This window comes from Thermobia domestica, chromosome 11 (assembly GCF_964235325.1).
Source record: "Thermobia domestica chromosome 11, izTheDome1.hap1.1, whole genome shotgun sequence".
NCBI lineage: Eukaryota > Metazoa > Arthropoda > Insecta > Zygentoma > Lepismatidae > Thermobia > Thermobia domestica.
Genome location: NC_137464.1, coordinates 105,208,400 through 105,221,907, shown reverse-complemented (window position 1 = coordinate 105,221,907; position 13,508 = coordinate 105,208,400). Strand labels below are relative to the sequence as shown.

The following is a 13,508-nucleotide window of genomic DNA, read 5'->3' as shown; positions in this document are numbered from 1 at the left end:
AAATTTATGATCGAACGAGGACAAATTACCTTATTCATAACTTCAACGACACTTTGAGTGTCAAAGTATAGATTTTATCTGCTTAATACATGTAATAAAAGAAACCTTGAAGGTCATGTGTGCCATTAGAGGAGACTAGCCTAACTAGAATACTGTTAGCCCTGTCGAAGATACTGTTGGACCACAGACGGAAACTCTGGTCTTTCTTTCAAATTCTCACAAGTAAGAGGCTCGCTATCCCCACTCTACCAAAATATCCTAGTTACACAAATAAGTAACCAGAAGAGTGACTACAGGAAATGATACCGAGGGAACGCACCCTGGTGACTAAGCCTACCACCAGACATGTGTTTTGATGTACGTAAGGTAGGTCAAAATTATCCTCTTTGGTATGCAAAAAAGGGAAAAAGCATTCCATCTCCCCTTAAAAAAATTATCTTCTTGATAGTTGCCAATAAATACATTGTAGCTAGCACCTTCAGTAGGGGCTGCAACTCTCAACATTATTTCTTCAATCTATTACCAAAAGTTGCCAACTGCCAAATGTCATGAGCACTGCCACAATATTAGATTTTAATGGCTTTGGTTTACTAAAACTCTTTTATATCTTTACCCAGTTTGTTCATTTATCCGCCAGGAAAACAAAAAGATTTTAAGAGCTACTTGATAGATTACAACCAATTTCATTTTGGCCATGAATGTAGAGGGTTAGAAGTTAATAACCAAATTCGTTAATGGAGTCTGTATTTAACCGTAAATGGTAGAAATCAACCACTTCCTGTTTTAACGTTGATTACTATAAAGCAAAGACAGTAATAGATAGGGCGTTGTGGTTTCCTGAAATCGGTCACGCGTCGCAAGAATACATTTAATCATCAGTTTTTAACTTTCTACTAAAGTCGGAAACGAGGGCTGTGGTGGCTCAGCGGTAGAGCGTTCACCTCTGGTGCTTGGGGATCTGGGTTTGATCCCAGCCCACGTCAAGTGAACTTTCTGGTGGACAAATACCGTATGCTTCTCGGGCTTCTCCCGTTTCCTCCCACTTTCTTCATTCCACCACTTCTTCATTTGTCATTATCACCGTCTCCTTTAGCCTAGCCGGCATAACCGTGAGTGAGACGTAAAACTTAAAGATTTCATTTCATTTTCATAAAATCGGAAATGAAAGAAATTCATTGTAACTTGTGTTTCATAATTGAGCTACGTAGAGCAGAAACGAGAAAAATGATAGCAAAAAAGTTTTCTTTTTTGGGGGGAGAAGGGATATTGATTTAGTGCTCTAAGAATAAATATAATCTCTCTTAACCCTCTATTTAAAGCAGAATAAGCAGAAATTAACTACTTCCTGTTTTAACGTCAATCACTATAGAGTAAAAACACGGCAGCTGCAATCAATTAAAGCTCCCTTGAATATATTCTATTTCCACTGTAATTTCTCTACTAAAACTGGAAGTGGTAGGAATCAACGATTTCCGGTTTTAATGGAGATCACTATGGAGAAAAATAGGTAATATATAGTGAGAAACGTTTCTAGCAATCGATTAAGCTTCCCAAGAATAGATTGCATCTTCATTCTTAACTATCTGCTAAAACCGGAAGTAATAGAAATCCGCTACAATTTCCGGTTTCAATATATTGATCTATACAATAAGGAGAAAAAACAATAAGAGATAACGGGAAACATTTATTTATTTATTGTCAACACAACAGGCTATAGCCCAATTACAATGTTGAAGATTACATAATTACATATTCGTAACTCTTGATAACGGTTTGTTGTTTACAAACATTCTATTACACAAAGCTGTTGTTCTTCAGATTGGTGATTTCATCTTTTTTGGAATAGTTTTTTTTTTTTTTTTTAAATCTAAGAGTAAGTACCGTCTTCTCTCTCAATCTTGTATTTATACCTACAGTATCAGATATCTAATACTTCTAGTTTTTAACGTTGAACGTTATACAGAAAAAGAAACAGCAGTAGATAGCTGCTTCCTAACATCAGTTTAGAAGAATATATTCTATTTCCTCTCTAATCCTAAACATAATTCCGGTTTCAATATTTGAGATAATATCATGCTATACAAACCGAACTCCCTCATGTGGTGCACATGGGACAACCCAACTTGTTTGAAATTCTCCATGTTGAAAATCAAAGTTTAGTTTCTTGCAGTTTGTTAAGTATGGATACGTCAACAAGTAAAGGATGTTCGCTATATTTAAACTTGTAGTCATATTCAGCTTCCCGACGATACATTTCTTCTAAAAATCTAACTTGATTACGTAAGGGGGGTTACCGTAAGAGTTTTAGTGCTCCATATGTACACATTAAGAAATGGGAAGCGTTTGAAGTTTGTTTCATTTAGCTACTATTAGATTTTAATTTAAAATAAACCACTCTTTTCCTTTCTACTTTTTTACTTCTGTATAACCTTTAAGAAGAAAAAACTACGGTTATCATAAAAAAAATAGAATTCGAGATTTCAACGAATTTATACGTTTCATGGCATCTACATGTCGAAAAAGTGATTTTTGATCCTGTCGGTACGTTCGTTCCGATGGTATATACATTCGCCTAGAGATTATATCGTTCAAAGTATCCGCATCAAACTTTGAAATTAAGGGTTTTATAACATACTCTATGTTTTTTAAAACTTTTTCTTTCTACTTCAGAAAATAAGAGTAGTTTACTACAGGGTGAAAGTAGAACATGTTATTTTTTTTTTTCGAAAACGGCTTAAACAATTTTGATCATATTTGATATTGAATATTTCACTAACAATCATTTGCTATAGAATTATTCATTTCTCTAGAAAAAGTCCAAAAGGGACAGTTTGGTGTTGTTTTCTTCGATGATTTTCTCAAAAAGAACCCAGACGATTTTGTTCATATTTGATAAACGTTTTATTAATAATTCTCTCTACATAGAGAAAGTCATTTCTTATAAAATAATTCTCAAATGGTATTTTACCGTTGAGGGTGAGTTCTCTTTTAGATGATTTTCACTAAATCAAGTCAACAATATTCTATATATTTCATAAATAAGTATTTCATTAATACCCTTTTAATGGTGAAAGCAGGGGCGTCATTTTAGACTTTGCTTGGGGGGGGGGGGCAAGAGCACCACCGATATAAGAATTTCACGTTTTGTACTAGTATATTAGTAGGCATCGACTAAAGTATATGCATTTCTCAAACTCTTGGGGGGGCAATTCCCCCTTCCTGCCCTCCCTAAATGACGCCCCTGGGTGAAAGAATCCACAATTAGGGGCGCGGTGGCTCAGTGATAAAGCTTTCACCTCCGGTGCTTGGGGTCCCTGGTTTGATCAAAGCTCGCGCTGTGTGTACTTTGTGGTGGACAAACACCGTGCTCGTGGGTTTTCTTGGGGTTCTCCCGTTTCCACCCACTTTCTTCATTCCACCATTTTATTTATTTCTCATATTCACCGTATCTTTAGCCTAACCGGCATAACTGTGGGACGTAAAACTAAAAGATTTCATTTCATTTCAAAGAATCCACAATAAAAAGTTTATTCTTGGGTCCAGTTTTGTAGCAATTTCCGGAAATCGACTCGTACTATTTTATTCATGTTTCATAAATACTAATTGCAGCATTACATGATTTAATTTAAGAAATCGGAGCGAGTGCAGTGCAGTGGCCCTACTTTTAAATTGTTATGTGATTTATTGTTATTTTTGTATTTTCTTTGCATGAACATATAATAATATAAAATTAATTTTACTTCAATCCTTCAGGAACCGAACCAATGTAGTTTGAGAAAGTGTCATTAAACTAACGCTTCTAGAAAGACTACTCTATCGGAAAGTATCTTTGAACAAATGCAAAAAAGTAGCTTAACCATTGTGTAACATTAAATATGTGTTACACAAAATATATATTTAAAAAAAGAATGACGAATCGCACATTGTGCGGTTTACTTCCCTCGATAAAATTTGATTTGTTCTTGGCTTATTATTCGCTTTAGAAAGAGATCCTGTTTCACTTATTTTAGTGGCACCTAGTAGTGCTTTTGCATGTTAAGGCATAATATTTTAAAAGAGCACACATTTTTTGGGAAATAAAAGCCCTTAGGGAAAAATGAACATAACTTATTGTTCTAATATTGTCACCCTGACATTAAATTTCGTTAATAATAATATATAATAATTAAACACTATTTTTAAAAATAATAATGTGGCAGTGACATGCTACGTAAAGGGGTTTGATATGTATGGCATGATATTATTCCAATTAATATTGAAATCAGAAGAGATAAGATTTCAACCACTTCCGGTATTAATAGAGATATTAGAGTGCAGACTGGATATATTCTTGGAATACTTAACCAATAGCAGAAAATCGGTTCTCGATATATATATATTACCGGTTTTACTATATATAAACAATGTTAAAACCGGAAGTGTGTGATTTCTGCCACTTCCGTTTTAAATAGAGATTTAAGAGAGGTGATGGTACCTATTATTAGAACATTAATTCGAATTTTAAAAGAAACACTTCTCGCTATCTCTTATAGTTTTTGTTCTATGTAGATCAATGCTGAAACCGGAAGTTGTTGTGTATTTCTAACACTTCCGCTTCTAGTAGAGAGTTAAGGATAGAAATAAAAAATATTATTGAGGCAATTAATCTATTACAGGAAACCAGTTGTCACTAATGTTTTATCATTTGACTGTATATTGATCAACGTTTAAACCCGGAAATGATTGATTTATATCACTTCCGGTTCGAATATCATCTCCAGCAAAGAACTCGGTTCATAATTTTTGACCGTCTAAATCCTCAACAAAATTGAAAGCGATCCCAAGTATCCTTGAGATTATTTTGTCTCACGGACAAACAGACACACAGACACAGGGCAATTACCGGTATATAAAGGAGTTTTGGTTGGTAAATCATACTCATTAAACAGTGGTTCAGTGGTAGAGCGTTCACCTCTGGTACGTGAGGTCTCTTGTTCGATCCCAGCTTGCACCAAGTGGACTTTGTGGTGGACAAACACCGTGTTCGTAAGTTTCTTCGGGGTTCTCCCGTTTCCTCCTACTTTATTCATTCCATCATTGCATTCATTTCTCATCATCACCGTCAACTTTAACCTACCCGGCACAATCAAGGCAAGTAAAACTGAAAGATTTCATTTTTAAACTCCTAAAACATAGACGAAAAAGCAACCTTCAACTTCATATCATCTTTGCTCCTAATTCCTTGTAATTTGCCTATTTTATATAAGCTTCATTATATTGTATTGTCTCTCTTCTAATTTCCACTACTTTTAGATGTGTATTCTCTGGAATATCATAGAAACAATCATATATTTATAGTCAATAATTTTATTTCGTCTCTACCTTACAAATGGGAAACGCATCTATGTCTACTAGATTTGGTTAAATAGTACAATGTTAGAAAAGTATCCTACAATGCAAATATATAGAATCATCCCTGAAAGTTGCCACTAGATTAGCAGGGAGGACTTTCATTATTTATATGTATAATTAGAAAGAGTATTGGTGTATTCAGTGGCATGATTATTAGAACTAAGAGAAGATAGAGCAGTTAACACTTTCTCCATTGAGAACAATTGTTTATTTTCATTTCTCTCATCTAGAACACAAAAACAAGTAAGTACTGTGGAATATCAACATATTCATTTTGACAAAGATGTTGTACGAAAGGATGAGGTAGTGATAGTTTTCTCTTGTGGATAAGCAATTACGCATGTGCCTTCTACGCTCTTAGTCCCAGCTATATATTGAGTGTGTGAAGAGTGAGGGAGCCTGTTAATCTCATAATCAACTCCTAGTAATATTTCTGATCCCGCTTTAAGTAAGTTGGTAGTCCTGTTCATTGACGGATCCTAAGGAAAGTCATGTCTAAGTGGTAAAAACTTACCGAATACTCTAATTGTTCTACATGATGTGCTGCTCCTAGCTTGCATCGAAAAAAGTTTAAAATTCTTACCAATCGGACTTCCTTCAGTAGCCGCCAGTGATCCCCAAAATTGAATAGTGAAGTTCGACAAAAATTTCGTTTCCTTTGGAATTGATCGCCGTCGTATTGTATGTTTATTAGAATCGCATACTGTATGATAGAAAACGCAAGCTGCTTTCAAATTAGATCACTCATCTAATGATACTTAACAAATCTCACGTAGGCCTAACTAAATATTTATTGCTACAGAGATGACTCAACCTTCTAAATCACGACTGGTGTTATTTTTCTTTTTTAAGGTAGAAAGTGAATTCTTTTTTTAAAAAAACGAAAAAGACATTTCTAATAACAATATACGACAGAAACTCACTCACATTTACTGATTTTGATATTAAGGTAAAGAAAGATACTACCACACGTATAGTCTACTATTGTGATACTGTAACTTTATAGATATTTGTTATTCATTGAGAGTTTTTAATAGATGATAAAGCATTGTACATTCTCTGTGTTTTAGCCACAGATTGATTTGTCGGTGAGTACCTTGCAATTTTGACCTCACCGCAACCCATTGATTATATTTTCGTTACCTATGCATATTAAATTTCTTCACGGAGGTACGAGGGCTCAGTGGTAGAAGGTTTACCTCTGGTGTATAGGCTCTCTGCTTCGATCCCCGGGCCAAGGAATTTTGTTGCTGACAACATTGTGTTCGTGGGCTTTCTTGAGGTACTCCTGTTTCCTCCCAGATTCTCATTCCACCAATTCTTTCATCATTATTCACTCCTCTTAATCATTGTCCTCCCTGTCTTAAAAGGACATGATAAGTGGGACGTTAAACTGAAAGATTTCATTCCATTTTTCAATTTCTTCACAGTGAAATTCTAGCACTGGTTGATCTGGATACACCTGTTTCACTGAATCGAACTTTCTCTTCCAGTTTATTAGTGTTGGACCGATGCGTAGTGAAATTTAACAAATGTTATCAGCAGATCTCCTGCCATATGCACAAAATTTAGGCTCTGATTTTTTCTTGGTTTCATCTAGAAATTATCAGCATCCTTCCTTGTCGTGAAAGGTGAAAGAATAGTGTAAAAAAAGAAATGAAATCTTTAAGTTTTACGTCCCACGATTATGCCAAAGGAGACGGTGATGATGAGAGATGAGTGAAATGGTGGAATGAAGAAAGTGGGAGGAAACGGGAGAACCCGAGACAACCCACGAGCGCGGTGTTTGTCCACTACAAAGTTCACTTGGCGGGGGCTGGGATCGAACCCGGGACCCCAAGCACCAGAAGTGAACGCTCCACCACTGAGCCACCACGCCACCAAGAATAGTGTGATATAACAACATTAAAAACATATAAAGAATATTGTGTAAAGACTTGCATACATTTTAGCGTTGATAAATGCTTTTTATTATGTTTGTACAATTACCTTATCCATTTATACTCTCTATACTATGAATTATGTAACACTATAATAATGTATGAGATCAAAGATACGTGAACAAGTGTTGTCCACGAGACTTGATAAATTTCTTGTTTCGTCCCGATACTTGTACCTAAAACGAGGCGAGAATTGTCATGTTTTTGATTAGTTTCGAAATTGAAAATGTACCGGTACTTCTTGTCTCGACTCGTCGCGAAATTTCTAGCCTCCGAGACTAGTCAGAATTTGGGTAGACAACTAAACACCACGCTGAGCAATGAGGATTGATTCCTTGTTTGTATGTACGTCCTTTGTCAGTACTGAGACCATATTAAACGACGTTTTAGATGAAAGGGATACCTAAACTACTGTATTGCATTCGACCAGGAAGTGAACTCGAGATCTCTTGCACCAAATGCACACCAGTAAAAAGAGCAACAGCGGGTAGAAACATAACCGTTGTAGGACTTCATTTAATATTTAATAATGACCCTATCAAACAAACTTGACGAGAATATTATACAGCTTTCACCCTGAAACTAATAGCTATATAAGTGTGAGAATATGGTTTGCTTGTAAAACTAGTGGATTTCAAAAGTAGTACTGGCGTTACTTATTACAATTGATAGAAACATAAATTAAAAGTTATTGTTTGTTTGTTTGTTTGTTGGTAAGTCCTCCCGTGTTTGCCGAGGCTACTTTGTTAAACGAATCAGAAATAGGGCTATATTAGATTTTCTTTTAATTTTCTCAATAAACCCCCTAAAATAAAGTAAATATGAAAATTGAAAACTATATTTTTATACAGAAACACCTGTAGTGATTTTCTTCATATTTCAAACATAAATATCTTATGAATAACTCTATAGTGTGTGTATGTCACTATTAGCTAGCTACTCTCGGGATATTCTACAGAAAAGCGTTTCTTCTGGTTCCGCCGAACGCCTTAAGCTATGAGATTATCGCACAACTAAGCTGCCGACCATGTTCAACGAAATAGAACTTACTGTACAGTCGAATTCTGGTTCGCTGATGAAGGGACATTATACACTCAGAAAGGGATTTTTCCCAGCTAAGTCTCCGACTTTGTGTAGTCTAATTTTTGTAGTATTCCTAATTTTCATGGAGGGTTATGCTGATTATGAAACAAGACTATCCACTTAGGTGTTAAGTATGAATGTTTTTTTTTTTTTTTCTCATTCTTTTCACCAAAATTTCTAAACTGAAGATACTAACTTCTGATTGATTATCATCCCTCATTAACTTTTGAGAATTGCATTTTGAACGTTTCATTTTCATCGTTTCTGCTTCCAAAATAGTTCCTTTGAGTAAGATCGTAAACTTGAGAAAGTTGAAACTGAGAAACAAACGAAGATAGAAAGACTTCATAATAAATTCATAAAGTTTCACAAGTTTTTATGTACCTATTTAAGACGACCAGAAATGAGAAAGAAGCCATAATGGCCTTATTATTATGTATAATTCCGAGTTTTACTTGATAAGATATAGAAATTGGATGGTGATGAATAGAAATTCTTGAGATTGCCGGTCACTAGAATTGCCTATGAGAGTACACTAAATTTATTGACAAACAGTGATCTGCCAATAGAAGCAGATACGCTTTTCGAGACATGGCAGCATTGTCACACTTTCCCGAGACGAAGTGTGGGAAGTTTTGACTTGTGGGCAACACCACCGGTTATAGGTTTTGAGGTTTCGAGATTTCGAATAATTCGCTAAACCACACTACACCACACATTGCCAATTTTCATGAAGATTTGTTGTCGCTTCAATCTAATAATTGAGCTTCCTCGTGGTTATATAATTACTGTACGCGCCTTTTTAGCCAGAGAACTGGGAGAGAGCTCATGTGGTTAAGATCCTACAGTAAGCTGTAGGTCTCTGTCTCACATAGGCTTGCTGTTGAAAGCGACGCTAAACTCTACTTAACCAACTAACTAATCTAATAATTACACATAGTAATGTGGCTAACGTTTTTTTTTTGGACAATCATAAACATTCACATCAGACAAACAAAATAAGCACTGGTAGCGAGCCCTGAAAAAGGTCCTTGACATTAGTCGAGAAAAAGGGATCTGAATAAGGGATTGCTTTCTATGAGCTTACTTTATGTAGCTAGTGATATTTAAATTATTAAACAAAATATCAAACTTAAAATATAAAAATAGGTCATAAGATCTTGTCACCTAAACTTAAAAACAAGTAAAAATGCTATGACCACACTATCTGTACTCGTAACTCAAAGCGACTTTTAATTTCAAATAAAATCAAATTCAAGACTGAAATTAAAGTGTGCTTAATCAGAGTTTAGTGCAAATGAAGCTTACAAATGTAAATGACTCTAAGCGATTACATAGAACAACTCCAAATGAATGTCAATGATAATATAAAACGTTTTTGGTCATTTGTAAATACCAAACAACAACATAACGTAAGAAATCTAGTGTACACTTTGAATAACGAGAACTTTTCCCAAGGCAATATTTCAAACGGTTTTGCAAAGTATTTTTCTTCAGTTTACAGTCAAACCAACTTTAGTTATAAAATTAACGATGTTCTTGGAGATTTTCCGAACATACATCACAAACTTGATATTTTGTATTTTAACTATGTTACTTCAGATGAGGTTAAAAGTGCTATTAAGCATCTCAAACCCAAACAATCTTGTGGCCCAGATGGAATTCCTTCTTACGTTATTAAAGCATGTGGAGATGTTCTATGCGAACAAATTAAATTTATTATTAATTTGTCATTGAAAACTAATATTTTTCCTCAAAAATGGAAAGAAACAAAAATATCTCCAATTTTGAAATCAGGTAATTCGAACGTTATGACAAATTATAGGCCTATTTCAATAATTAATTCAATGTGTAAAGTATATGAATACATACTATACGAAAAGGTGTTTAATCATGTGAAAATTTGCATTTCTCCAAATCAACATGGCTTTTTCCCTAACAGATCAACAGTAACAAACTTGTTACAATTCTCACAGGAGATCTACAATTGTTTTGAAAAAAAGGAACAAATGGATGTATTATATTTGGACTTTGCTAAGGCTTTTGACAAAATAGATCATGAAATATTAATAAAGAAACTTATAACATTCGGATTATCCAAAAATTTAATTATGTTGTTTCTATCTTATTTACATAATAGAAATCAATATGTAGAGTTTCAACAAGAAATTTCTTATCAGTTTGTAAGTTCATCTGGTGTTCCGCAAGGTTCCAATCTTGGTCCTTTGTTGTTTTTAATTCTAATTAATGATTTGCCTGAGGTTGTAGAAAATTCCAATTGTTTGTTATTTGCCGACGATGTAAAGATTTATAAATCAGTTACAGTTGAAGAAGATAGCCAAATTTTACAACAAAACTTGAATAAAATCATAGATTGGTGTGGTTTAAATAAACTACAACTGAACGTAAATAAGTGTAAAAGTGTAACCTTTAATAGAAAAAACAAATTAGTTAAATATGTATACAAAATTAATAATATCCAAATAGAGAATGTTACATCGATTAGAGATCTTGGTGTAATTTTTGATTGTAAATTAACATTTGGTAATCATTTAGTTAGTGTTATAGACTCAGCAAATAGAGCCTTAGGTTTTGTTATCAGAAACACAAAAATATTTTCACAACCATCAGTAATTATCAAGTTATATGCAACCCTAGTTAGAAGCAAATTAGAGTATGCGTCGGTAATCTGGAGTCCCCACTTTAAGAGAGACATCCAAGCAATTGAGGTGATTCAAAACAAATTTTTGAGATATTTATATTATAAAACATTTAAACCAGATTCAACAACTTACTTGTCAGTGTCACTTTTACGCTCGCTATTCAACCTAAGTAGCTTAAAGGATAGAAGAATTGTACATTCTCTTATTATTTTAAGAAATATATTGACAAATAGAATTAATAGTTCAACACTGTTGCTACATATCCCTTTCTATGTACCAAGATATCGCTCCAGAAATCAAAATATCTTTTATATACCTATGTCGAAAAGTTCAACTCATGCACACTCACCTATTATACGAATGCTGAGAGTCTATAATAAATTAAATGATAGGATAGACCTATTTTCAGATGGAAAAGTTAAATTTGTTAAACTTCTCTATGAAATACTGAATAATGACCATGTATGATCTATTTTTATTTGTTAACGTACTGATATATATTATATATTATATATATGTATATTATTGTTCTCGTGGCTGGATTATACATTCTTTCCTTTTAATTTTTTAGTATTTTTTTCTTTTATTTTTTCTCTTTCCGTGTTTTATTTTTCTTCTTTGTAAAGTCATGTTACCATCAATTATGTAAGTCAAGAAGGTATGTTGTGGGTGTATGCCTGTGTACTTTCATATAAATAAATAAATAAATAAATAAATAAACTAATATTCTAATGGTATGCAATGTGCAACAGATTAATATAAAGCGTGGAAAGGAATGCAAAAGGTTCTTTGATCATTACAGTAATTAAAAAAAGTATCATGTAAGTCTTTTTAAAAATCTACAACTATAAGCACATACTATATGAAACTAAAAGTGATGTTCGAATTAGCAAATTAAATCAAACTTGAAAACTTCTAACTGTAAGTTCAGATTTCAGGAAAGAGAATTGTCCTTTATAATAGTTAAAAAGATTCTGCCGTGTGAAGTTCTGAAAGAATGTTCTACAATTATTATAATTTCGCAAGTTTTTTTTTTTATTTTGCTAGCTCTTTTGTTTAATACACGTAATCAAAGAGCTTTTTAAGCTTCATATTTTAAAATTAAACGAATAAGTACTATACTTGCTACATAAAATGTTCTATCATCCTTCTAATGAAAGGCAAAATTAGATGTTACCATACGAATTAAACCATATAAGTATTTTCAAAAATCGAAAATGAACACAGTGAGCATATACCTTTATAGAATAATTTTGGGATCCATTCCATTTATTCTAACAAATAAGATATTCAACAAACTATATTCTTAATTTTGGCTAAAACATTCTAGGGGGATAAATTGTACTCATAGATACAGTAATTTGAGTAGATTAAATACAATTGAAGACTTCGTGCAAGAAGGAGACGGCTCCAATTTTACATTTATTTCAGGACTGCAGTAAAACATTGCTAAAATCAATTTATTTTACTTTACCCTCCACAAGTTTTGTACAAAAGGTATTATTACAGGAGCAAAGCCTTTCCTTACAAAAAAATTGGAGGCGAAAGCACAATAAATTGATTTTTAACAATGTTTTGCTTCAGTCCTGAACCAAATGTAAAATTGGAGTCGTCCCCTTGGTGCACCGAAGTCTTTAATTTTGATGTATAGCATTTGGATCTTAAAAGAGCTTGAAATTATCAGTTTAATAGTAAATTTTCAAATAGATTATTAAAATCTCATTGATGTTTTAAGTGCTTCATTTCAGCACACTATAAAATATTTTACTGTAAACAGCAACCTATTTTCATCAGAAGCACAAACTAGCTACTATTCTATCTATGTATTTTTCTTATTATTGTGTCTTATTTCTACAATTTTTCAAGTAAGATTATGTAAACCTCTCATTCAAATTATTGTAATTGTGGACACATACGTGATTAATATATACATGCTCAACATAGCAAGAAAAATTGAAACTTACAGAATTTCAGAAGTGTTAGTTACTTATTATTAATAAATTTCATGCCTTACTAAACTTAGGATGTTATCATTTGAGACTACCTCAGTCTTATAGGCATCTTTCTTTATTCATAGATCAGTGCACACCCATGATGTCTAGAGACAAATTTGCAGAATTTCATTGATCAATTTGTGCTTTATAAGAGATTAAGCAGTAATTATAATTGGATAGCAAATTTATTATATTTTTCAATAAGTCACCAGAACATGGCTACTGAGATGTGAAGAATTTTGGTCGTTACAGGTCTCCCTATAATTCTATTGAAATTAAAGTGTTTTTCTCTGAATTATCGAAACAAAAAATTAAAATTCTTGAAGAATTTTCACGAAAATATGAAATACTTTCATAGATATAATACAGTATTATTGTAGTATTACAGAATTACTTCTGAAATTCATTAGAGTGAAAGTATATCTGAATAACATGAT

The 13,508-nt window shown here is 33.2% G+C and overlaps 1 long non-coding RNA gene across 2 annotated transcripts in view; it reads left to right on the top strand.

The window, feature by feature from the left end:
- Positions 1 to 13,508, top strand: part of LOC145664343 (uncharacterized) — a 345,141-nt gene that overhangs the window by 56,954 nt on the left and 274,679 nt on the right. The gene's annotated exons all lie outside the window — the stretch shown is intronic.